We start from the raw sequence: 26,567 nt of genomic DNA on the forward strand, positions 1-26,567 counted from the left end.
GTTCCACTGTGGGCTCCTCTCACTGCAGTGCCAGGAACTTGTTCCTGCGTTGGATCACTGCAGTCTGCATCCTCCCTCAGGCCTCAGCCACTGCCACCCCATGGGCTCCTCCATGAGAGGAGATCTGCTCTGAGCAGTGCCCATGGGCTGCAGGGGAATGGCTTGCTCCTCCATGGCCTTCTCCTGGGCTGCAGGAAGCCTAGAGTTTCTCCTGGGCTGACCTGGGTGCTTGCATGTTTTCCTCTGCGTTGAAAGTAGAGCAAAGGAACAACTCACTGACAGTAGAATTCATTTTTATTGCATTTTTAAACAAATGTAATCACAGACTGCTATCATTCTTGATGAATAAGATGTTTTTTAAACCCCAGTATTGCTAATATAATGCCACAAATTTAGTTTGTTCTTCTTACTTACTCCACTGACACTGTGTTTGTCCTTCTTAAGGTACTCAATTTTTCTTACTTTATCCTAGCTGTCATTATAACAATTATTAATTTATTCATTTCCTTAGAAATTTTCTGCTCTAAGTGCTCTAACATGCAGAACTTTATCTTCTGTGAACATTTTACAAATTTTGAATCAAATTAACCATATTTTGTAATCAAAAGCATTAGCAATATTTGTATTTCTCACAGCATTCTTAAGCCCAAAATAATAAAAACTACACTTAAAATAAATGAGTAATATACAATAGGTGGAGGTGATACAATTCCTAAATGGATGATAAATTTTTCTTTTTCTAGCATCTATTCTGTAAGTAGATATCTCACCCTTTCTTATGTAACATCAAAGAGAAAAAATGAAGCAACGTGAGCTCATGAAAATTTTGATTTCATTTTGCTTTATCTTTTGTTAATTAATAAAACAATATAACATTCATGGAACAGAAAACACTTTTTAAAAAGAAACTACTCTTGGATCCAAAACATTCTTTAACATTTAATTGTTGTCTTTCTAGATAATTATGCTAGATTTTTTTTTTTTTTTTTTTTTTGGAGTGTTGTGAATTAGCCAAGTGAGGTGAGAGAGTGAATAAGTTGCAAATAAAGCCATCGTATTTTTGTCTTTGTAGTTAAAGTACTTTCTGTTTGTCTTGGCTGGCATTTCCCAATGACATTTCCATTAGTTTTGTCTGACCATATACTCATCATGACCATATACTCACAGAGACGTGATGGTGTAAAAACATATAAAATATTATTACTGTATTTGTATGTTGCTAGTTCAGATCACAAGATTATCCTGTAGTTGACTCTTAGTAGAAGCTGCTCCAGACTAAGATGTTGTATAATAGTCAAGTTTATTTATGAAGAAAGGAAAAGGTGATGCCATCATGATCTTTTTCATGTAGAATTTGAGAGACATAGTAACACCTGTCCAGGTTCATAACAGAAACCTGAAAATCTGATTTCCGTGATACAGCAACAATTTTATATTTTAGGATAATATATATTGATAATATATGAATATTATGAATATATATATAGAGAGAGAAATGGCAGATAAATTATAGAGTAACCAAATCCATTGTAATGGATAATCTACAAAGCAGTAATTTAATTATTCACCCTTGGGTGTTTTTTTTGTTGATGATTTTTATTTATTTTTTAGTAAAATTCATGCATAAAAGTAAATACCACTCATTCTGGCTGATAGTGATATCTTGTTCAACTTTGACCCAAAGGAAATCCTTTAATTCTTTCTTATAATTCTTTCTCTTGAATTCACAATTAGTAATCAAGTGTTCAAGGACTAGAAGGCACTGTGCTTTGAATGAAATGGAACTTCTTTGTGTAATAAGCTATAATTCCTCTTATATTGAGATTTAGTGAAAAAGTTTAATGTGGAAGGATGGTGTCAGCAAATACACATTTTTTATGGTCATATTCTAAGCACTACATCGGTGGAGAGACTTCTTTGCTGTTCATAGTAGAGCTAAGAGTAATTTTTTCCAGACCTTATTCTTGCTCCATAGTACTTCACATAATAATAATTAATAAATTCTTTAATTAAGGTGAGCTTCCTTGATATAAAGCCTGTCAGACTTTTGTTTCACGAATAAACAGTGAGTATGCATTAGTATTGAACTTTGGTGTTCTTTGAGAATAGGTATTTTAGGATATAAAGCTATTAGAAGCTTGTCATTCACACTAAGAATTCAGTTGCATCATTTTGCAGATGAGAAGACTGCAGAACCAAATTAATATTCCAAACTCTTGAGTTTTTCTGTCCACCTTCTTTCTCAGTAAGTGTCCACTCTCTTTTCAAAGAATTAATGCACTGTGCATGATATGAGACACTCATGTAGAACTTGCTCCTTATCTGCTATCGCTTAATTCTATTTCATTTCAGCAGAAGAAGTGAGGTGGACTATCATTTTCACATTGGCATCCAAATTAAAAAGTCTTGGGCTTAGTTTCCAGCTGTAATTTTGTGTTTCTTTACCTGCCATTTCCTTTTTGGATTTGTGCTCCTGAGTTCCAAGTAGTAAGTAAATGTAGCTCAAAATTGGTTTGTTAATTAGATTCTGTGGATGGCCCAGCATGGCCCAGCATGGACGTCCTCGAGGACAGGCATTTCATTTCCACTTACAGATATGATATTCCAGTGTGTTGATAAGTTCTCAGTCTAAGCTAGCTGCATCAGCACTAAGGGAGGGTTGAGAGCCTGAAGGCTAGCGTGCAGTGTGAAAAGTTTTCTGTTTAGGTTGAAGAAGTGGCCTAGCATGTGATACAGAAAACGTTCAGAAATAAACACTGCCTTGAAAAAGTGCCTCTTGCCTGGTAAACTATTTTTTAGAGTCATATTCTTTTGACGTTATTTAGTAAGTAGCAGTTTTATTGAACTGTGTTGAATTGCATTTTGACAGGGAATTGAGTACTTTCAAGAATTTGCTTTCCTGCCAGCAAAGTAAAGTAACATTTACTTCCTGCTGCCCTTACTGTTATTTTTTGGATGCTCATGACTGAGCCATAAGCCCAATTTCAACGTTACTTCAAAATGATAGTGCTTTCACTGACATGCACAGCTAGCTTGGCTTCTTTCATTTGCCACTTCCTTAGCACATATCTTTTCCAGTTACTTTTGGCATTATTTACAATTTATTCCCTCTAGTGGAGAAATTTCACTCCCAGGAAGAGTTCAGCAGTATATTAGGAAGTTAGGTAATGGTTGTAAATGAGTGCTCCCGCTGTTGACTAAAAACCAGCAAAAACAGAATTCACCTTATACTGAGATGTGCTTTATCGACCTGTAGCAATGCTAGGAAGTAGGTTAGCAAGAAGTCACGTTAAGTTGGAACATTTCAGCAGCCTAAATGCTTTTGACCACAGGAGGAGTAGAGGAAGACAGAGATACCACTGATGACTGCTGTAGGAAGAAATAGATTAAATGAGATGGAGACAAATAATCATACAGGGCAGCACCAGCACCATTCTTCAGTGAAAGTGTAAAATCCCTGTTGCTTAGGATGATTAATGTTTAGACCAGAGAAAAATTTTTACCTGACCTCGAAGCTACTGATCAACTTCACCTTGAGCAGGAAAATGGGAGAGATGACTCAAAGTCTTACACCTCAGAATTATTTTAGACATTGGGTCAATTCAGTGTCACTTCGTTTAGCTTCGTCCAGCTTTGCCAAACCTTGATGCTTCACAAGAAGATACATATTCCCTTCTTCCCTCTTCTGATCCCCATTTGAGTAAGTCAACTTGACAACTTTAAATGTTGAAGAAAGTTGACAGGACCTAGCCTAGTCCTTGTAGAAGCATCTAAATCCTGAGGTTGATATGCAAGTACGCTTTCCTTTCACCTACCTGTAGGTCAGTTTTATATTCCTGGTCTAGAATAGATGTATGAACAACAGAAGTAACAGGGTTTTTTTTTTTTTTTTTTTTTTTTTTTTTTTTTTTTTTTTTTTTTTTTTTTTTTTGTTGTTGTTGTTGTTTGTTTTGTCATTAGTTGCTCCAAATTACATTTACATTTCCTAATAGTACATGAATAGGAATTGGACCTTGTGGTGTTTCACATGCTAGTAAGATTAATAACCATCCTCAGAATTAATGAGTGTCAGACTTAAGTACCTTACTTGTTTTATGTATTGGCAATTAAAAAAAAAAACAAAACCAAAAAACTAAAGAACTCTGCACCTTCTGCTCATGTATCAGGGGTGACAAAAGAAATGGAGAACTCTGAGATACAGAATGCTTCTTTTATCTCCATTTTTACTGAAAAGGTATCCTCTCAGATTCCTGGGTCCCTGAACCTAGTGACAGAAGCTGTGGGGAAAAAAAAAACACTCCCACAGGGGAAATAGAGAATGGGAATACTTAAACAGATGGAACACATATGGCAGCAAATGGAAAGTTGACATTGATCACCAAGGTTGACATGAGGTTTCTCTCTTTTAAAAGACTATGGTAATGAGGGGAGGTTTGTGATTGCAGGAAAAAGGCAAACATCACACTGTCTTCAAAAGAGTCAAAGAGAACAACTGAGGTGGTAAATTCTTACACTGGGTTCTTTTCAGTTCACATATTACTTTATGCAGAACTAATGAGTTTCATTCCAGGAAATCCAGTGTTCAGTCTTAAATAAAGAAAACAAGAGCTTTTGAAATGTGGACTGTGATAATACTGCTATGCAGGATGTAGGTAGGTATGTATGTGAGAGTTAACATACATGCGTATACACACTTCATTCAAACACAGGCTCAAGTAAATTTTAGCTTTGTGCAGTCTGGTGAGAATACTTTTATGCTAAAACAAGTGCAGTTTTCTGAGTTATATTCCTGCAACTCCTCTAGTCGTCTTTTGAGAGAGGAGGAGTTGTCAGGGTTGTTGCTAAGCAGCAGCTATCACCACAAAGCTGTATGTGTAATGCTGTGGTGGTAGATTAGGTGACACTGTGGTGTATCACTTCTGAAGCCTTTCTTTCTGTTATCTGTTGAAATGATTTATAGCCAATGTATTTGGTTCAGTGTGTATATCCATTTTCCCCCCTCTGCCCATACATATTGCCTGTGACATTTGGAAAGTTTAAGCTTGTCTGCATTTCTCATTGTTAGTTTTCTGAGGAAACTTGGCCCTAGAGCTAAAATCCTGAGTTTGTCTATGGCTGACTTTCTCCTGACAAATATGACACCTAGGCTCAATATTACTGGAGGTACTTGTTAAACAAAAGAAATTTGGCTGTATGAATATCTCCTTGACCCTTCCCTATTTTTTCCTATAGAGAATGCCCTCTTTTTGTCAAAGTCAGAGCTGGTATGGCCAACTCCCATAATACTAGTCTCAGAAAATACTTTTGAGGATCCTTGTGAGAAACATCACACATTTTCTACTTCTGTAGTAGAATTAAACATGGAAACTACGCGTCTATGCAGAATGTTTTGGTATTTGAATTGTTTTTAAAAATGCAATTTCTTGAGAGAAGTCAGGTAGGCAGTTTGCTAATGCTGTGTGCTGTTACCTTTCAATGAGATTGAAGAAACCAGATTCAGACTAGGGAGGACTTCCATCTGTTCTTTATAATGTCAGGGAAGAAATAATTTAGATCCAAAAGCCTTTCATTGAAATTGAAACTGTGTCTTCCAAAAATAAATAAGCCCTCCCTCAGAGAAGGTTGTTCTGACTTGGATGTAGTGGCTTTGGAATTGCAGTTGGTTTTCATTAATTTAATCCACAGAAAGAATACTGAAAGAATAGTGTGGGCTCTATTTGCACACATAGATAGATATTTAAATCTCTTTGCTATCTTTAAAACTATTTGAAGGCGATTAGAAGGAAGTTCATTTGCTTACCCTCAGTAAAAATATAATTCTTCTCCTTTTGCATGTTTGTCTATGTTATTTTTGCATTTGTTTTGGTTTTGGTTTCTAGTCTGCTTCTGTTTCCTTTGTTGTTTTGTGCAACTGATGGATCAAGTGAAGGGAAAAAAAAAAGCAGATTTGTGACCAAAGGTGAGAAAGGCAAATAAAATCCAAAAAATATCTTCTCTCCAACTCTGATGCTACAATGAATATTGCAGTTACTGCAGACATCTCTTCCAGTATAAAAAGGTGAAATTACAGTTCAGTTTACTACTGTTCAGTCATTTGTCTTTGTAATGGTCACATCCTAAAACAACGGGCATTAAAATCAAAAATTTCCCAGACTGACATGCTTTGGGAAGGAAAATCACAGTGTCTAAGTAGGTAAGGTTATGTTGTTTGCTCTTCTTCGAAACCTGCTGCATATGGGTACAAACATCACTCATGACTATTGCTATGAAAGAAATTGAGTTGACAGATATTAATGTGAAGGAAAAGTGTAAGTGAAGGAAAAAGTGTAGTAAGTAAGGTTGAATTGTTTCATGTACAATCATTAAATGATGATCTATTTATACTTGGAATTTTATGTTTGGTCTTCAATGTAACATCAAATGAAAACTGTTCAGTTGCCATAAATGTCAGAATGAAGGAAAATACACACATAAGAGTACTGAAATTATACTGACATGAGAAAAAAATAGTCTGCTGGTAGTTGCTGACAAAAGAATTTATGTTAGTGCAAGAAATAAGCTGGATTCCTTTGCAGAGTCTCTTCGTATTTTATACTGAGTACTTGCTTTCATTTGACTTGGTAAAGAAGGAGGTCAGTCTATAAGTAGCATCCTGTGAAATTAGCAAGAATATGCTGCCAGTCAGTGAAAACTGATGTAACGCTATTGATGTTAGCTGAAATAAACAGTGAAATATTGTGGTGATGACCTATAACCAAAGTTTACTGATTTGAGTTTTATTTCTGTTGGTTTAAAGTTGTTGCTGACACACTTCTATCTCAGAAATATATTTCTATTAGTAAGTTCTTTTCCTTTTCATAGCTCCCTAGTATTTGCATGTGTTGATGAATAAAAGATTCATCTTTATTCTTTAACAAAATATAGAAAAATAAGTCAGCAAAAATTAGCTTTATGTACTTCTAATATATATTGAGTCACATTCTTTGACATGTCTGGTGCCCAGCCATCAATGATAAAAATAAAGGAAATAAAAGAAGGAGAAAAAAATAAAATTTTTATCTTTTGCTAAAACTCTAGTAAGTGTAGTATTTGCTTCTCTGTCATCTGAGATTTTTGTGCCTGCACTGTTTTGTCTCTCTTGCATTTATATATGGATATATTCTGCTCTTCTTTCACAGACCAGCATAAAATTGAGGATTGTGGATGTTGTCATTCTGTCCAGAAAATACCACCAAATTACTGAGAAATTATCTTAAGTTCTGAAAGGCATATTTCAATGGACCTATGTAACTCCAAAATCCTGAAAGAAGAAACTGAAATGAAGTGTAATTTGTTTGATATTGACTCTTTTGAAGGAAGATGGACTTACTTGCTTTCCAGACCTCCACCGTTCTCCCTCACATTTACTTTTTTGTTGTTTTTAGTTGAAAAATAATTTATTTTATATATACTATAATGCTACAGTAGAGTAGTTCAACTTTTTCTCTATTTTGATCTAACTTCTAATTTTGGTGGTCTAGAAAGAAAACTTGCAAATACAACTCTGTCACATTAGTTTCTATCTAATTTGAAAAGTAACCCCTGTCATCTGTCAGGGTGTTAAACAATAGATATTTAGTTTAGATTCTGTACTAACGGACATAGTTTAGTGGGGAAATATTGGTGGTAGGTTGGACTAGATAATTTTGGAGGTCATTTACAATGTTGGCAATTCTTTGATTCTGTGATTCTAATATAATAATGTTAGTACGTGCTTCTCCTTTGTCTCACCGTTGCAGTGAAACTTTAGAGCCAGGATACAGAATACAGATACAGATCACCACCATGCTCATGGAAGTGGCAGTAAACATCAATGCCAAACAAGATAACAAAATATGTATAAAATTTCCACTGAAGTCACTGCATAAAGTTATGTTTGTAACATGGCACATTAAAAATGAGTTCATGCAATTCCTATCTGTGTTCATATCAGAAATGTTAAATCATATGAAGTCTATCATGGTGCATCAGAAGAAAAACTGATAAATATGTGACTTGTGGAATAAAGATATCTGGGTATGGATAAGATTGAATGACGTGACTTATTGATTGGAGTACAATATTTTTTCAGTATACATAAAGTTGAATAAAAAACAGATCCTTTTGCTATGAATGAAATAGGAAATCATTGGAAATGTTTCATTTGTATATTTACAATGGATAACTTTTTTTTTTTTTTTTTTTTTTTTTTTTTTTTTTTTTTAATACATATTTGGGTCTAAAACCATTTTGAAATTCTAAGTAATTCCAGGGTTTTTTTTGTTCTGATCATTGAAAGCATCTCTAGAAGATTATCTGACAGATTTGACAAAAAAAAGAGAAAAAGATATTAATGTTAATGAACTACGTGAAAGTTAGTGGAACCACCAGCAACTGCAAAATTAAATTGCAGCCATTTAGTGTCATTAGACCTGCTGGACATTGTTCAGATACAGCTTGTTGAGCAATAATATATGCTATCTGGTTTGTAAGTATACTGGTAATTGGACAAATAGTATTTGGCAGTACCCTAGCATTCCATATTTGTGCTCAGGTGTATTGAGTCCAAGCCAAGACTGCTTGTTGAAAGGCTGAATCTACTATATAGTTTTTTCAGCAGTTCATAAGATTCTGACATCTCTTTAAGAATGGGTCACAATCATTTTTATTTATACCAAGAGAATGATCTTTTTAAAATGGAAAGCTTTCTGTGACTTGTAAAAAGTAGATGTTCAGTTATTTTTGTTTCTTTTTTGTTTGTTTTTAAACACAGCAGCAACTGCCAGATGCCAACAACTTATTTGCAAGATAATTGAAAGAACTGAAAACGTTGGGCAGTACAAGGGGAATTTATCTCTTAGAAATAGAAGACAGTTGTTCAGTGGAGTAGGACATGAGAGAAGAAGATGGAGAAAGGTCTGGACGAGAAAAGCACCTAGTCATGAACAGTTGATTTCTCCATGCTTTCTGAAGAATTATCCTATCCATTTATTTTAAAAAGAATGCATAGAAGGACATTCTTTTTCTACTAATGATAGAGATCTTCCCACTTAGTTTAACAAAACTCTGCATCATTCTGTTTTGCATCTTAATATGATGCTAGATCTTCAAATAATGTTCTTTGGAGTGACATTATCTAAATGAGAGGCCACTAATCATTTGAGCAGACATGAGGTAACATTGCCAAAGAGCTGGCATCCTATATTTTCTCATTTTTGAAAAGTCAGACCAGAACTCTTTGAATGCTAAAAAGAATCAAGCCTCAATCAAGAGACTGACTGAGACTTTGAGCTGTGTAAATGTTGGCAAACAGCAGACTCAAAATCTTTAGACTGTATCAAGAGAATCCTTGCTTTCAGTAGGGAAATGCACAAAATCCAACATCTGGAGCAGAGCTGGTTATAGAGAATAACAAGCTGAATAAGAACCAACAATACTATTATCATGAATAAAATAAGCTACATGCTTAACAATCTTAAAAGGAGCATGGCTAACAGATTGAAGGAAATTATTATTCCCATCCATTTGGCTGTTGGGAGGCCAAACTTTAAATACTGAATTCAATTTTTGACACTTCATGTCAGTTTACATCCCAAGTAAGAAAACTTGAATGGCTCACAGAGGAACTTCCAAGATTGTCAGCAGACTGGGTTCAGGCATGTGTTTGAGTCTTTCTGTCAGCTGAGATGAAATTCTTTTTTTCAGAGGGTCCAGTATGATGCTATGTTTTGGTTCTAGGAGAAAAACAATGTTGATAACACACCAGTATTTATAGCTGTTCCTAAGCAAGGTTGTACAGAGCCAAGGTCATTCACAGCAAAGGGCCCAAGGAGTTGAGGAGGAACTGAATTAGGACAGCTGACTTAAACTTGCAAAAGGGATATCCCATACCAAACATGAAGAGAAAGGAGTTTTGAAGGGGGTGGGAGTTCATCTTAGCTCTCTTCAGCTGCTCGTGGGGCTAGCTGGGTATCAATCGAAGAGTGGTGAACAATTTGTTGTGCAACACTTGTTACATGCATTCATATATATATATGTAATCATAACTACTATCCCTTTCTTCTTATTAAATAATATTATATCAATGCATAAGTTATACTTTGTATTTTTTTTCAGTTCACTGTCCCATCCCAGTGGGAACGGGGGGAGTCAGTGAATGTCTGTGTGGTGCTCAGCCACGCTGTGTGTTAAATCACAACAGTTGTTTGTTTTTTGTTTGTTTTTATTGAGGATTTATTCAAGATATAACAGGTGTTATTTGAGAGATAACTTTGCATTTTTTGAAGTTTTTTCTTTTCTTCTTTTAGATGAAATTATGAATAATGCTAATTTTTAAAATACAGTTAAAAAGAGAGTGGATGGTGTCAATTTCTCAAGGCTGACTTTCTTGCAGAAAAAAATGATGCTTGTAACAGTTTGACTTACGCAGTAATGTAGTAATGCGCTTTGAAAGGTAGCAGAATTTAGGCATTTTCATGCATTTGGATAGTTGTGAATGGTAAAAATGTTCATCTACGTAGAGACGTTTGGTAGTGTTCACTGGGAAAGTATTAACTATGCACCACAGCACAGGAAAAATACTGGAGAAAGATGAGAATTATAAAATGTTACATCCACAGAGGCCAGAGTTGCCTGGTGCTTGCCTGAGTTCTGGCTCCTTGTTGCTGTGGTAGTGATGCTCTCCTCTGACATGTCAAGTTTGTCTTACATGCATTAATAATGGCTGGTCCAGAATGCAGATATGCATCTGTCCTCCAGTTACCTCTATATTATTATACTTAAGTCATTCTGAAAGTAATGTCTCCTATTTATTTCCATGGAAACTACAACATATACAAAGAGCAAAATAACACTATTTGATAGAGAAGAATCTCAGCTATAGAACACTGTTTTTCAACATAGCTACCACCAGTAGCTATGCATTTTTGGTGGATGAACAAGATCCCTCATGCTGCACTCATGAAAATCTGCACCAGCTGTTGCATTGCCTCCTACACCAGCAGGTGTGGTAAATTCAAAGAGCTTCTTATGAAGATTTTACCGAGTACTGCTTTCCTCTGCTTCTATTTCATGCTACTTCTTCACAGAATTTCTAACTTTATCAGGTTTACTTTGAAGATGTCTTAAATGACAATACAGATTATTGCATTCTAATTGGAGTACTGGCTACTCAAGGAACTGAAGATAGATACAAGAAAAACCATCCTCTGAAGTTGAATTTAGTTTTACAGTTTAGCATCCAGCTGATGATAAATAAAATGTCACACAAAAAAATTGAAACTAAGTAATTACAGTAATTAGCCTTAACAGTCTGGTCTGCTGGCTGATTTTGCCAGACAGTGGGGTGAATTGTTCCTCAGCATGTGTTTCTGAGGGAAAACAGAAAGCAGATGGTGTATATTCAGTTCCTGAGATGTTGGTACAAAATCTGTGGTATTTCATTCCAGATAATACAAAAAAATGAGTTGAGTGTTAGAGGAAAACATGTAAAATCTTGTTTGTAACTCCTATGGATAAACTGCATAGGGCCCAAGATAGATAAAATCTATTTCATTGTGTTATATTGTGTCTATTTCATTCTTCTATAATAAGTTACAAATAAATGAACTTAGACATTCTGAGACAATCTTGGTCTGACTAAAGCTAATACAGGCTTGAAAAAGGAAGAGAAATCTAATGTGTCTGTGTGGTACATATTGCAGTGCATGAGGTTATGTAGTCCTCTAACTTTTCTTCTTAGTAAAACAGTGCTTATCTATCAAAGTCCACAGGAACACTATTTGCTGATTATGAGACCTTGCAACGGTCTGTCTGCGCTCACAAAAATCTATCACTTTGTCAGCCTTTAAGTGGATGTTGTGGTAAGGACACCGAATAAATGCAAAGACAACCAGTACCCTCCTCACTGATTACTGCAGTGTTCAAGGCAGTACAGGAGTGCACATCATTAGATCAATGACACAGGAAATGTGTGCTCCTATACCTGCCTTACCTCCTGTATTAGCTGGAAAACCATTCTGCTTTGGGACGATGGCTTCCTTAGGATGAGGTATTATGATTGCTTTGTGTAATATTTTCTATGTTGCTATATCCACATTATATCAAATTTGGGAAGTTCTGCCTTGGTCGTCCTTCTTGGACCACTGGGACGCATAGGGTATGAAAGCTGATCATTTTTTGTCTAACTGCTCATTGAACAGAACTACTGCAGGTTTCTAATTTACATTTAGGTAAAATAGGAAGAAAAAAATAGTATAAAATAGCATGAAAAAACTGTAGGATTAGAATTTTAAAAATTTCATTTCTATTTGTGTGACTATTATTTACATTTACAACATGCTATGTGTGTATGTAGTACTTCCAGTTCAACGCTTAATATTTGGATATTTAATTCAAAAGATATGTAATAGTAGGTATTTTGTTATAGAAAACAAAACATTATTAAGAGGAAAATGATAGTTATTCAGAAATGATGGAAGTAGTCCCCATCTTCTCAACCAGCTAATCTCCCTTCACCTGAAACACTGTGGCAAATCTAAGTGAATGAAAATTGTGCTGTGCTAAACCTTGACATGAAGGTTGTAATATCAACATGAAAATTGTGCTTTAGACGTATCTTCGTACCTAAGGGTGGCTTTGTTTGTTTTTGTTGAATATATGTTGGACTATCTCAGTGTCTTGCAGTTTTGTTGATTTTTTTATTGCTGTTCTGAGAGAGAACTTGGCATTAAAAAACCTTGCTGCAATTTTGTTCAAGGAAATAATTTTGGTTTGTTGCTAAATCAAAGTTGGAAGTGACACAGTCCCATCAAAAGGATACTGGATTCTAGATACAGAATCTTGTTATCTGATAACAAATGCTATTAAAAACAGAAAAAGGAAGATAGCAATACTAAATTCAGTTTTAAACAGTACTACTTCAGGTAGTTTTAACTCTATCCTAGATGTCCTTTTAATGTGCTAAGTGCTTGCATGCAGCGCCACCACAAGACTAACAAAGGAACGAAGTTTTTCATTGTTAGAACAATAGTCTGAAAAAAAAGGATACATTTCCTATTGCTCCTGTAGAAATTAGGTCTTTACTCTCTTAAAATCTACTGTTGCTAGTATGCTTCTCTTTCTTTCTAGCTATAAAAACTCTTTCAACATTTCTGGAAGCTGGTTCTGCTGCTGGCCATCCAACTCTTTCAACATTTCTGGTTCACTCTGTTTTGGTGCAGTAGGATCTTTGTTCAAACCTTTAGGTCTTTTCTTCTGTGAGCAAGCTGTTAAGCAGTAGTACTTCAGACAGAATTACCTTCTATACTTCATGCAGAGGGTGGTGACACACTGGAACAGGTTGCCCAAGGAGGTTGTGGATGCCCCATCCCTGGAGGCATTCAAGGTCAGGCTGGATGTGACTCTGGGCACCCTAGTAGTGGTTGGTGACCCTGCACATAGCAGGAGGGTTGAAACTAGATGATGATGATTGTGGTCCTTTTCAACCCAGCCCATTTGATGATTCTATGATTCTATGATTCTATGATTCTTGCTGCTCTCTCTACTACATTTTTGTGGACCAGAGTTACTGAGATTTTCACCTCCATTTATTGTTCATGGAAATCTGTAGGAAAATGCTAGCATCTTAATTTGGATGCTTAGTAGCCACACACAAGTTGTGGTAGTTTGACAGTGCACAACATAGAAATACATAATTTTGTCAAAACTACAGTACTTCATCCATTCAAATATGTCTTTTTGTTTGTTTGGTTTTTATTTATTTTGTTTTGCAAAGATTAAGGAATAGCAAGAGCATGTCTAGGATAAATAAAGTTAATATAGTGTTTTTAGATTAGGACAATCAAATGAAACAGCAAAAGCTAGTTCACCTCTTACACAAGAGAGTACTGTTTATGATATTTTCAGAGAATAAAATATGATTTTATAGGTCAACTCCAAATAACCATTTTTTTCCAAGTATGTATGTTTGCTTGCACTCAGCTAAGATGCCATAGCTCATTTGCAATAACTCCAGTATATTACACTGTTAAGTTCTTTCTTGCAAATTTGGATAATATAACCTCTGTAATCCATAATTTGAAATTCAACAGGGAAAAATCAGAGTATTTCCTCTGCAATTACATTTTTCACAAATAAAACATTATGGATGTCCTGTGGGCTGTGCAGTACTTATTTTATTATTATCTGGGTACCTGAGGATGCTGCTGTTTGTAGGGGAAAGCTATTCTATGCGAACTAATTGATGGCTAACTGCTACCAAACTTGTAATTATTAGTAAAAATGTGGAAAAATTGCAGAAAGGGCCCTCCCTCAGAAAAGCAAGACATTGTCCAATAGAAGCACTCTCTTTTGCTCTCCTGCCTGGTACCCCAGATTTGAACACCCAGTTGGGAAACCCAATACTCAGTCCCCAGTAGGTGGAGACAGGGGATCAGGATGGTGTTATCTAAGGAGACTCTCCAAAAATTCAGTAGATTTGTTGATAACCTCTGTTTTGAAGGCTACTTTAAAAAGGTGCCAAGTTCCTCTTTTCTTTTTGAGGAGGAACTTCATCCAAATGCCATGAAAGCATGCAGAGTTGAACCTTAGCTTTCATCATATTTGTTGTTATTCTGTGTTATATACTGATTACTGTTTTGTTATGTATTTGATATTTTTGCTGCTGGCCATCCTATCCCCCACCCCTTCAGGAATTGGACAGGAGGGAGGGGCTAGAATTCATAATTATGAAAACCTTGCATGTGAATTGATTTGTTAGGGTTTGGAATAGCTCTGACTGGGGAATTTGTATTACCTTGCCACAGTCTGACAAGAAACTACTGTTCTGAATATGAGCAACGTCATCTCATTCTCATACCTTCATACAAGATGGACTGTTAGGTCCAGTAATATTACTAGTCATATAACATGGAAGTGGTTACCCTTCAGCAAAGTGGTTAACAAAATCTGGCATCTGCTACTAGCTTCTACTTCTAACAGCACTCTAGCCTATCAGTTTTGCATTGTCACTCATCCCTCTTTCAGCCTTAGTGTATGGATAGATGTCACATACCCCTCCTTTCTAGTCATCTCTAGGAACTGGTCTGCAAGCATAGCCAGTGAGCACTGATTTCCCACAGAAAGCTAGGAAAAGGAGGTGTGAATATTGTCCTTTTGACCTGACATTTCTTTCCTTGAACAAGCCTGAAAATTGTAAGGCTGATTACCCTTAACCTAACAGTGCCCTGTTGTGTACAGCTTGCTGACGCTATCTTGTAAGGCCATCAGCTGTAACACAGAAGCAGGCTTTCCTTCTGAGACATGGTTTATTCAGTCTTCGTGAACTCTCATCAGAGACTTTTGCATTTGTTGGGGCTACCCCATGAGTGGGTTGCAAAATGGCAATTGTGGCTGTGACAACACAACAGTATTACATGTAAACAGCTTAATCCAAAATGTGAATGTGAGGCTGTTAAAGTGTTTCTACTTCAAGAACACAGTAAGGCACAATGACCCAAGCTGATCTTAGAGAAATAAACAAGTAAAATAAAGATTTTTATTTGTAAAGAGGAAGCTTAATTTCTTTGTTAAAGTAAGCTTAAAAAATTGCACTAAAACTTTACTGACAAATAGTTAAATGATAACAAAACAGAAAATATTTATGTTTCCCTAATTTTCTTCAACTTACAACAAGTTTATATCCTCTAATGATGATTCAAAAAACAGCAAAACTTTATGAAACTAGAGTATTAACAGCCTTACCTACTTTACTGTATTGGAACTTTTCTTAAACTTAATGCATCCCGTAACTTATTATTACATGAGAAACTCTTCGTGTGTTTTCATTTCTAATAGCTTTTTATTTTTAATATAATCAGAAAGGAGAAGGCTACATGAATCCCAAAATATAAATAAGAAATATCCTAACAGAAACCAGGGGAAAGTTATCTATGCAGTAATGCCACGGTAATGTGGTGCACAGTTGGCTGTGAGTTTTGAAAGCATTAAAATTGGCAATACTCTGGACAACCTAGATTTACCTGCAGGCATTCTTGCAAAGCAGTAGGCAGTTTTTCAGCCAGAGGGTCTATTTATTGTTCCCTCCATAAAGAGATACACATCAATAGAAATACAGAACATGGCATTTGCAAAGTAATTGCAAAGCCTTTTCTTCCACCCAGGCCCTATCTGCTTTAAGATCATCTGAGTACTGCTAGGTCCCAGTAGTCTCCAGGAGCCTCCTCATGACTGGGCTGGCTTTGCTTACCTTTCTTCTCTGACTGATTAGGAAGAGGGCTTTTTTTTTTTCCTGTAAAAGTCCAATTCCCTCTTATCTCAGTCAGATTATTTCCTTGAGTGATTTCAAATACTTGTTAGGCAGGACATAGCTTAACTGAAAGCTCCCTTTGACACCTGGCTCCTCCAGCACTGTATGCTCCCTCTTTGATCTCATTTTGTCAAGCTGCAATCTGTAGAACCTTTGGGGTCCATGCATTTTTTCTCTAGCGGATCTCAAAAAGTTTCTATCTCATACAGAGTAGTCTGATATTTTAAAGGTTTGCAAGTTGAAAGTAGTTGAAAACTGTGACTCAAATAATGTAGTGATGCTAGATTCTTGATTATGTTCTCATCTGCCATCTGCTAGCAATGCAGAGAGTTGCTAGCAGAACTTGGAAGGAAAAGGGAATAATGGAATAAATAAGGGAATAAATATAGTTTTGCCTAGGTTCTTATTAATGCCCTTAGCTATGTTTACAGATCTGAATTGTATTATTTGGTAGAATTAAATTCTTTCATTCTAAAAGTAGACTGATCTTTCCATAAGAAAAGCAAAAGACTTTTTTTCCATGTTTTGGTGTAGTGCAGTATCTGTTACATTCCATCTGTACTGGCACCCCCTCAAATTTAAATGCTATCACCTTAAAGGCTGTTACTTTCAGACAAAATCTTAGCTCTCCATTCCAAAATCCACTGCTACAATAAAAGTCTTTTTGTGGTGTTCTTTCTGGGATTAAATTTAGAAATCTGCTTTTCCACCCAAATCTTTAGTTTCTCCAGCTTTTACATTTATATATTTTTATTTGATTTATATAGTTTTTAATATTAATGGTTAATATTGATTTCTTTGGCTCCTACTTGCTTTAAGCAGTATTTTCTCCTTGAAAAAACTTTGTTTCTATCCCTAGTGGAACTGCATAGAAACTAGCATTAAATTGACTTCACAGTTTTTCATGCTCAATAGCTAATGTAAGACAAAAATTAGCCTTGTAATATTTTCTTCTTTCTGAGTATGTTTCCTGAGACCACAGCTCAGTACCTTCCCATGATATGGTTCTGTATTCTTTCTTCCACGTAACCTATGGAACAAATGTCTAATGCAATTGGCATTAATCAGTTAGTAAAAACAGCACTACAAATTAAGTAAATGTGTTGTTTAAATCCTGCCAATTAAGAATCAATTCAGAGATGATTTTGAGTCTCAGCAACACAGAAATTTGGAAAAAAGACCCTCAAACTCCTCCTGCTGAATCTGTGGTGGGACTCATGTGAATTCTTTTTACTGCTGTAAAAATCTACTGTGTATGAGGGATTGATTATTTAGTTCAAGATGTAGGTGCTCCTGCTCTAAGCCTTGGAGATTCCTATTATAGTGTGCTACCCATGATAGAGGCTGTTATTTTCTTTAGTTTTGCATGAATTTAATTTTAATTGCATGAAAATAAAATTATTCAAGTACATGAATTAGTTAATTTTTGAACATCGTATTTCAATAATTGAAGTACAAAAAGCCAAATATTATCTCCATCCTTCCTATGCCTATTTCACAATCTAACATTAGCTATTTTATTAAAAACCATAATAGCTTCAGTACTTAGGTTTGTGAAGGCTGAATGACTGTGTAGAAGAACAACTTCTACGGAAGTTGAATTTTCATTTACAAAAACGCTCTGGCTGAAATGTAAAGGTCCACTTTTGTCATGTGTAAAATGTATGGTTGTCAGCCTGACACTGCAAAAGACAGCTTCTCTTCAGAAGCCTAAAACTGGCCCTAAGAAGATGCAGTTCTTTGACCAAGTACAGTTCACGGGAAAATCATTCAGTTACTGACAGCTCTGTTCTCAGCGCCGTTATAAGGCTAGACTGAATCCATAAGTAGAGAGAATGGACAGCAGTGAGCATATTTATGTGCAAGAAATGAAGAGAACCATGTTCTGAAACATAGCTGCAATATTCAACTGAACACTTGTTTGAAAAACATATTCTAAAATTTTAAATGCATTTCGTGAAAGCAATTAGCAGGAGAAAAGCTGCAGTAACTAATAGATTAACTAATAGATTAACATTGACATAGTAACTAATAGATTAACATTTCACAAATATATAACTCCCTCCCATCCCCACCAGGCTGCTCCAAAATAATGCCTCCTATTTTATAATGTCTATCAACATCATCAGAGGTGGATGTTAGTGGTATGGCAGTAGAGGTTGAACCTTCCCACCAATATTCCATTACATGTTGTTGCCATGTGACAGTTGGCAGCAGAGGGGTAGCTGCTGTCAGAATGGCATCTGACACAGAATGTCAGATAGATTTGTGTATAAAGCAAAGGAGTGCCAATGAATTGTTCCTTGTGGAGAAAGCAGCACCCATTGGCATTCACTGACAATTGGTGAATGTTTATGGAGACAGAACAGTGGATGTCAGCACAGCGAGGTGGTGGGTGGTGTGTTTCAGCAGTGGCAGTGGCATCAGAGGGTCAACTCCACAGGTGCTAATTTTTATGAGCGCAGCATACAGGCTCTTGTTCATACATAACAGTGGTGACTGTGTTGAAAAACAGTGTTTTGTAGCTGAGAATTTGCTCTTTCAAATAATATTATTGTTCTCTTTGTGCCTGATGTAGTTTTCATGGAAATAAATATGAGGCATTACTTTTGGAGCAGCTTATGCTTTAAGCCTACTCTTAATGGTGTGTATCTGATACGTTAATTAATGAAGGACAATTAAGAGAGAGATTTCTAAGAGAATATCAGAAACCAAACCACTCCTGGTTGTTTCCTGGGGCTTCCAAAGAGACTACTTATGCATGCATTGACTGCGATTTTCCTTTTTGTGAAAACTTATGGGCATTAAGAAATGGAAACAATGCTTTGATGCTGTTAAAAAGATACGGGCAACAGCACATTTTTAAGTCACCGTGGACAAAGTTCATGCACATGGCATATGTTCAGAGACCTCACATGCAAATTTGTGGTACCTGCAAATTCCTATTATTCCTATTAAATTTAACAAATATGTGGTCATAATTAGTGTATGAAGATTTGGGTGGATGGATGAGATATCTATTCTAGTCTTTGGCCAGAAAGGGGCAAAAAAAGCCTTTGTCGGAAAAGTAATAAGACAAGAAAGTAGAAAAAAATTTGTTGGTTTTCCTTCACAAAATGTTTCTCTTATATGAAAAAAGAGAAGATATCTGGCTGAGAGATACTAGAAATACACTCAGGAATCTTAGTAACCGGACTCCAGTTTTAGTTTTACAAATCCACATTGGTGTATTTTTGTTTCTTTCTTTTTTTGTTTGATGATATGTATTAATAGATTAGTTTCCGCCTTTTTCTGAATCCATCCTCAAAACTGTATATAAAAAATAAAAAAATCTAAGCTATCAGTCTTCCCTGATAAGTGGAAACACTTAACAACTATTTTAGATTAAGTATTTCTTGCCTAAAAGAGCCTAAAAGTATTTCTTGCCTAAAGGAGCACTTCAGTAAGGTCATTTCAGTAGTGCACCAAAAAATACATTTGTTTTCACTGGGATTCTCAACAAAGATCATTCAGCTCAGTGAAGGGTACAATCAGATGGCACCTCAGCATGTTAAAGTTGGATAAAGATAAACACTGTTTGACACATCTCAACAAAAGACAAGAAGATTTTTTTAAATTGAATTTTCTGCAGAGAAAGGATGTGAACACAGGCAGCTGTTATGAAGTAATTCACTGCTGGATTTTTTTTCCAGTTCATGTAGTTTCAGGTAAAGTTAAACTGCATTAATCTCAATGTAGATGCTTTTATTCAAAATTAAAGTGGCTCTGATTTAATTTAACTTAATTCACTTTGAAGGCTGAAGTGGCCTACACTGAACTGAAGTCATTATGAATCTGAATAAAAGGATCAATACAGAGCTTTAATGCATTTTAATTCATCCACTTTAAAAGTTAACTTCAGATTAACTTTCTCAAGGGTTTCTGCGTTGGCATATTTAATAGGCCTTGAGTGTGTAGATGGATACTTACCATTAATTACGAAACGATCATCTCCTTCCTCCACAACCTAAAGGAATACTATCATAAAACGAAGTTATTCTGAGACCGGTACAACCATAAGCACAGAATTTATTAGACTCTGGTATTTCTTTTTCCCTGGAAGCCTTGATCATAATTGAAAAGATAGTAAAGTTATTTGACAATTAAAAAGTAATCTATTATTAACTGGAATGATGCAAGCCATCCAAATTGTTTATTTGACAGTCATTAAAACTGGCTCTGTTCTACATGAGCTAAAGGCAATATTTGTAACATCATGACACTTTTGGTTGTGATTCTTTTTCAGTAGATTAGATTATTTCTTAGCTTACAGTGAGGATGTATAATTTATCAATTAAAGGTATTTCAATATTCAGACTTGGGGCACAAAAAGGTTATTCATTTATTTATTTGTTGGTTTGTTTTCTGATAGTTAAGGAATTATTCTAACATAACATACTTAGTGGAATTGAATTTCATCTCTCAAGCTTTACACAAGTACCTAAATCATCATATCCATTTTTAGGCTTGATGATCTTGGGGGTGTTTTCCAACCTTGGTAATTCCATGATTCTATATGTATATATAAATATTGCATATTGCATGTATGATATTTTATATGCAGCCCTTTTTTCTCATTTACACCATCTTAAATCTACAATGACTTCTGGGTAGAGCTAAAGTGATTTCATGATTAATGGAAATTTAGTAGATTTCTAGGAGAAGGTAACAGGCTTGTATTGAGGTTTCATGGAGTATATGAGTAGCTGGAGATTGTGGATGTGGATAAGGAAAGATCTGTTTGTAGATGTCATGGAAATAAAAGTGAAAAGTAATGGAGTGTTCTTCAAACAAACGTGGTAGCTGTCTTGTTGTTCAGTGGTCAACAAGAGAAGTAGTAGTAATTAGTAGTTAGTAGTAATATATTTAAAAGGACTTTCATTGGTTCCTAGGCTGAAGCTTTACTGCCTAGTGGAAGGCAGCAAATACTTCCACAGAAGAATGGAACAAATGGAGTAAAAGGGAACAACTAGGGAACATGTAACACTTGTTGTGTTTGGTAAGTGTTATTTTGCAACGTATCTTCTTTCCATCAGGGATTTCTTTAAAGATCAGCTGTGTTCTGCAGCTAGTACAGGTAATACCAGGAAAAAAAAAAAAAAAAAAGGACACTCTACACTCAGCCTAGTCTAAGAGGAGACACACCTTACAAAACTTAGGAAATACTTAATCAATCACATGTCTTCAGATTGCCTAATTGCTGTATGTATTTTCAGAAGCTAAAGGAAATGAAATACTAAAAAATACAAAAGGAGAAAATGCATTGCTTATCTTAAAAAAAAAATAAAAAAAAATAAGGGGAGACATAAGGAGATAGAAAGGAATTTCAGAGGCCTACTCTTTTACTCCATTATATTTGAATTCTTTAAAATCTCACAGAACAATGAAACTGTCTGTAGGTACCTGGAAATTAAAGAAGTGACTGCCAATGTAAACTTGCCAAAAATATCTTACTAACAGTTAAAAAACTATGTGGATGGGAAAAAAGCAGCAGGTATCACAGATATTGACCTTAAATAGGACTCTTGAGTGTGTCTCAGGTGACATTTTTAGAGACATTTTCTGTTGATTACATGCAACACCTATTGGAAAAAAAAAAAAAAAAAAAAAAAAAACAAACCACAAAAAACTACCCAACAATAACAAAGAATAATCCCAATTCCAGTGAGTTAATAGGATTTGCTATCAAAATAGAAGTTTATGTCAGATTCACTTTCAAAGAAAACCATCGTTTTGGACATGCACTGTTCCTTATTAGTAGTAATGACCTCGGCAAAATAGAAATGAAATGTAAATCATGCCTACTAAATATGGAATTGGAAAAAAAATATATGGAGAAAATGACAAGTATGGGCACAAAAAGATTATAATTCAAAGTTGTCTGGATAATTTGGGGAAATGGTATAGGAAAAAAAGGCAAAACAGTGAATTTTGAGAGACAAGTGCAAAGTATAGGAATAATTAGCTGCATGGCTACTGAACAACAACTCAAGGAACGGGTGTTTATAAAAACATCAGGAAGTTAAAATGTCACAGGAGGAGAAAAGCTATTTTGAAAGAAAGAGAAGCACTGTATTAGGATAAGAATAAAGAGAAAGGTACACTGCAAGATGTTTGAAACAGTCCTCCTATGAAAACATAGCCATGTGAACAAACTTTCCACAGACATATTGTCCCTTCAGGCGAGTCTAAAAAGTTCCCCTTTGCAGTTCTCTCCTCTGTACTTGTGGGTACATATATTAAAAAGCACAGGCAGGTTACTGCTGAGTACATGGTATTCTTGTCTGCTCAGCATTAGTAAGGGTTTAGTTGAACTGCTATGACAAGTTCTGTGCGCATTGAGAAATACTCAGATATTTGGAGATATTCAGGGCATATCTAGATGTACAACCTATTGTAAGGTACCTTCTATAGGAGGGGGGTTGGATTCAATGATCTCTTGAGATCCCTTCCAACCCCTGCAATCCTGTCAGTCACTGTGATTCTGTGAGAGCGGAGATTTGGATTATGTGGAAAATATTTACTGAGTTTGGGGGTTTAGAGAACATATTTAGAGAACGTGAGCAAGGATTAAATGTGTTTCAAGAACAAAAAGACTACAGAAGGGATGCAGAAGTCTGCAAAGTATGTAAGAGGTTGTTGCAAAAGCGAAGGACTCAGTCTGCCCTCCACACGTGCAGGAGCTAGAACCAGGAAACAATAGACTACCATTTCACCAAAATAATGTCAAGTACATTATTAGAAAGAAGAAATACTAGTGAAACAGTGGAAATGCCTGGGGAAAGCACAGTAGAATCTCCACCACTGGTCATCTTAAGAATAGGTTAGAAGTACTCAAATATAGCTGATCCTTCTTTAGGTTGGGAGGAAGGAGTAATGTACTTTAGTTCTGTAAGTTGTCATGGAGTTTGTTGGAACTTACTGCTGCTTATTCTGACACATGACCCAAATTTTGGGGTTCTTATGTTTTTAAGAACGATTTTTATTTTTATTTTTTTTTTTAATCAGGAGAAATTCTCAGAATTTCATTAAGTTTGTTACTTATTCATTGTTTTGACATTTGGGACACATGTCAAACTGTTTTGGTCTTTTTATAGATGAAAAGACCGATATAAAATAAAAAAATTTTCCTCCAGCAGAACCTTACATGGGAGCCTTCCATAGGTTACCTCTAGGGTCTCTTGAAAGCTTTGGAATGAGGGGAATCCAGTGGAGAGAGCCATGACAGTAAATTAAAACAAAACATTTAGAATCAAGAGATCTGTATCTTTCTCACTGAGCTTTCCATTTCCTTTAAAATATTTTAAAGTATATAGTTAGCTTTATGTATGGAATACTATGGTCACTGAAAAAAAAATTGGATTTTTTTTAATGACATTCTTATACTCGCTCTCTCTTTTAAATATGATTTCTCAAAAAAAAAAAAAAGAAAAAAGAAAAAAAAGCATAAAGCCAACATTTTTTATACTATTACTTATATTTCTAAGTCAAAATGTTTATATTCCAAGACCATATGTTATTGATAAATTGACTTTTGTTACAAGCCAGATAAAAGGTGATCTTAGTTAACCTCAACCATTTCGAAGCATGTCTTAAATTTAAAGATAATTTACTTTTATTGAGTATTATGACATAGTCAATGCAAATGTGTTGCAAAGTAACAGATGCAATTATAAGCCACCTGAAATGATGCTTTTTCTCACTAATACTTATACTATTATAAGGTTAACACAGGAAAGTTCAAATAATAACTTACAGCATCTCCTGTCTTGTCTTTCAACTAACATCGAATCATAGCATCCTGTAATAGAGTCATAGAATGGCCTGGGTTGAAAAGGCCTATAATGATCATGTAGTTTCAACCTCCCTGCTATGTGCAGTGTCGCCAACCACCAGACCAGGCTGCCCAGAGCCATATCCAGCCTGGCCTTGAATGCCTCCAGGGATGGGGCATCCACAGCCTCCTTGGGCAACGCAAAAGACACGTGATGAGATTATGTGCGTTGTTTTGGGGAATTCTTTACCAGAAAAAAAGAACAAGCCCCAAACTTCAGACCAGTATTTTAATAAATACAGTGTGAGCAAATGCATTTTTCAGAGATAACAGAATGTTTTCTTCTAATGCTAACATGCCTTTGTGGGCCCATTAAGTTTAAATAAAACAGAATCAGTTTTTGACTTCACATGATGGAATTTGATATATCTAATAATTAAAACTGAAAACTAAAAAGCTAGACAAGGGAATGTAGTATTTAGGGATGGGGAAAGACACCATGGAGTACAGGATTATGTTTTGATTTTGTTGTTGTTGTTCAGAGCGCTAGATAACTCTCACAGAACAAATTACTCACTAGTGTTAAGTGGCTAAATTTTCCTAATTAAGGATGGAACTGGATTCCCAGATTTACAGAATATTGAGTGTGAACATCTGGATGGAGAGGTGCAAAGTTCTAGAGATATTAATGGCACTGTGGTGTCTCATTAGCATGGCCTGATGCGACATACTGCATGCATTATGTAAGGGAGATACACAGGCATTGTTGCATGTGAGGCTGATGGTAACTGCACAGAAATATATTTGAGATCGCAGAGTAACTGCAGAATTCATATTGTTTTTATTCATGTTTAATAACCTGTATCTTAACAAACAATTTTTGTCACAGGGCCCATGCATCCATTCCCAGTCCATGAGATTGGGAAATTTCCATCATTTCATTGTTTCTACTGCAACAAACCTCCAGAGTTACGTATTCATTGACTAGAAATTTTATACTATCAGTCATTTGTGGGGAAGAATGATGTATGATCTTATAAGTTGTATCTTGTGTGCAGTTTCTGTGGAGTCATAACTGTCACCTTATAACTGATATTTCTGTGTTTGCTTTATGTCCTCTTTGCTTAGTTATGCTTCCATGGTCTGAACTTTTTTGGAGGCAAATGGATGCTGAAGGTCTGGGTATCATGATCACCTTCTCAGACTTCACATCAAAGTTACTACTATGGGCTATAGAATTACAATTTTCATTGTTTGTTTACATCACCTTACTGGCGTTTTTCATTCTCTTCAGTTTATACTTAGTGAAAGCATTGCCCACAAAACATTTTGTTTTAATTATGATTTTTCTATAGTTCTTTATATGTCTTGCACTTGAGTACTCTATAAGTCCCAGAATACGATCAATGATTACTAGGATTTCCTTCTGCACTCTATAATATATCTAAACAACATATATAAAATATATGTAGTGTATAGTGTATATAATATAATGTAATATAATAATATACAAGTGTACACATAGAGAGTAAAATCTACATCTTTCTGTGTAATGTGATGTATATATCTGTAAATCACATTGTTTCATTAATTTTCTTTTCATCTAACATAGCCTCAATATTCTCCACTTTTCTCTAAACTCAGACAGAAAGGTTTTTTGCTGATAATTGAATTAATCTTTTTTCTTTATAATTATTGTTACTTATTAAAACATCTCTAGCCTTGTATCTCAGTAACATTTGCAAACCTAGAAATCCAAAAATAATACCATATTTATTGTGTCTACATTATATGAATATGCTGTTACAAGTTTCATTAAAATAATAGAGAAGAAAAAGTCAAAGACGATTCACTTAGAAAAGTCACAAAGAACAAATTGTTCCTTCGACATCAGAATTAATGAAGCATGGCTTCCTTCAGATTTGTGTTTTTCCAGCCCCTCAACAATCCCCTTCAGTAGTCCTAGCTACCTTACATTTTCTCCAACACCTTTAACCAAGGGCATCATAAACTTTGTGATTAGTCTGGAGCAACTTTCATGTCAGTTGACTTGTATGTTTGTTCTGGTGACTAAAAAGAGTGTATTCTGAATGAGTTAATCTTCTTGTCCTTTGATGGGCATTTTCCTGTCGTCTGACCTCTTTGCATAAAAAATGAATATTACTTTTGAGTCTTGTATGTGTTGCTGGTTTTCAGTACAATTGCAATTTAGCAATAAGTATATTCTAGAATGTTGCTTATTATTAAGTATTTATTTTAGAGGGACAATACTTATTTTAGCAAATGTAATTTTGTGCTATCTTTAATCTGACCAACATGGTAGGTCATAGTATAGGTTTCAAAGTGAGCATTTTCCTTGCATATGTATAGGTTTATTCCTTTGTAAGAAGTACATGTCCCCATTAAACTTTATATTCTCTGACTCAAAGT

General features: G+C 35.3%; 1 long non-coding RNA gene across 1 annotated transcript in view; it reads left to right on the plus strand.

Annotated features, from left to right (window-relative positions):
- LOC125691154 (uncharacterized) overlaps nucleotides 1-8,088 on the plus strand; it is a 117,253-nt gene extending 109,165 nt beyond the window's left edge. Inside the window, exon 3 of the long non-coding RNA XR_007375936.1 lies at nucleotides 7,179-8,088. This is a non-coding gene — a long non-coding RNA (uncharacterized LOC125691154). The remainder of the gene's footprint in view (nucleotides 1-7,178) is intronic.
- The last annotated feature ends 18,479 nt before the right edge of the window (nucleotides 8,089-26,567 follow it).

The sequence above is a fragment of the Lagopus muta genome, chromosome 3, assembly GCF_023343835.1.
Source record: "Lagopus muta isolate bLagMut1 chromosome 3, bLagMut1 primary, whole genome shotgun sequence".
Lineage (NCBI taxonomy): Eukaryota > Metazoa > Chordata > Aves > Galliformes > Phasianidae > Lagopus > Lagopus muta.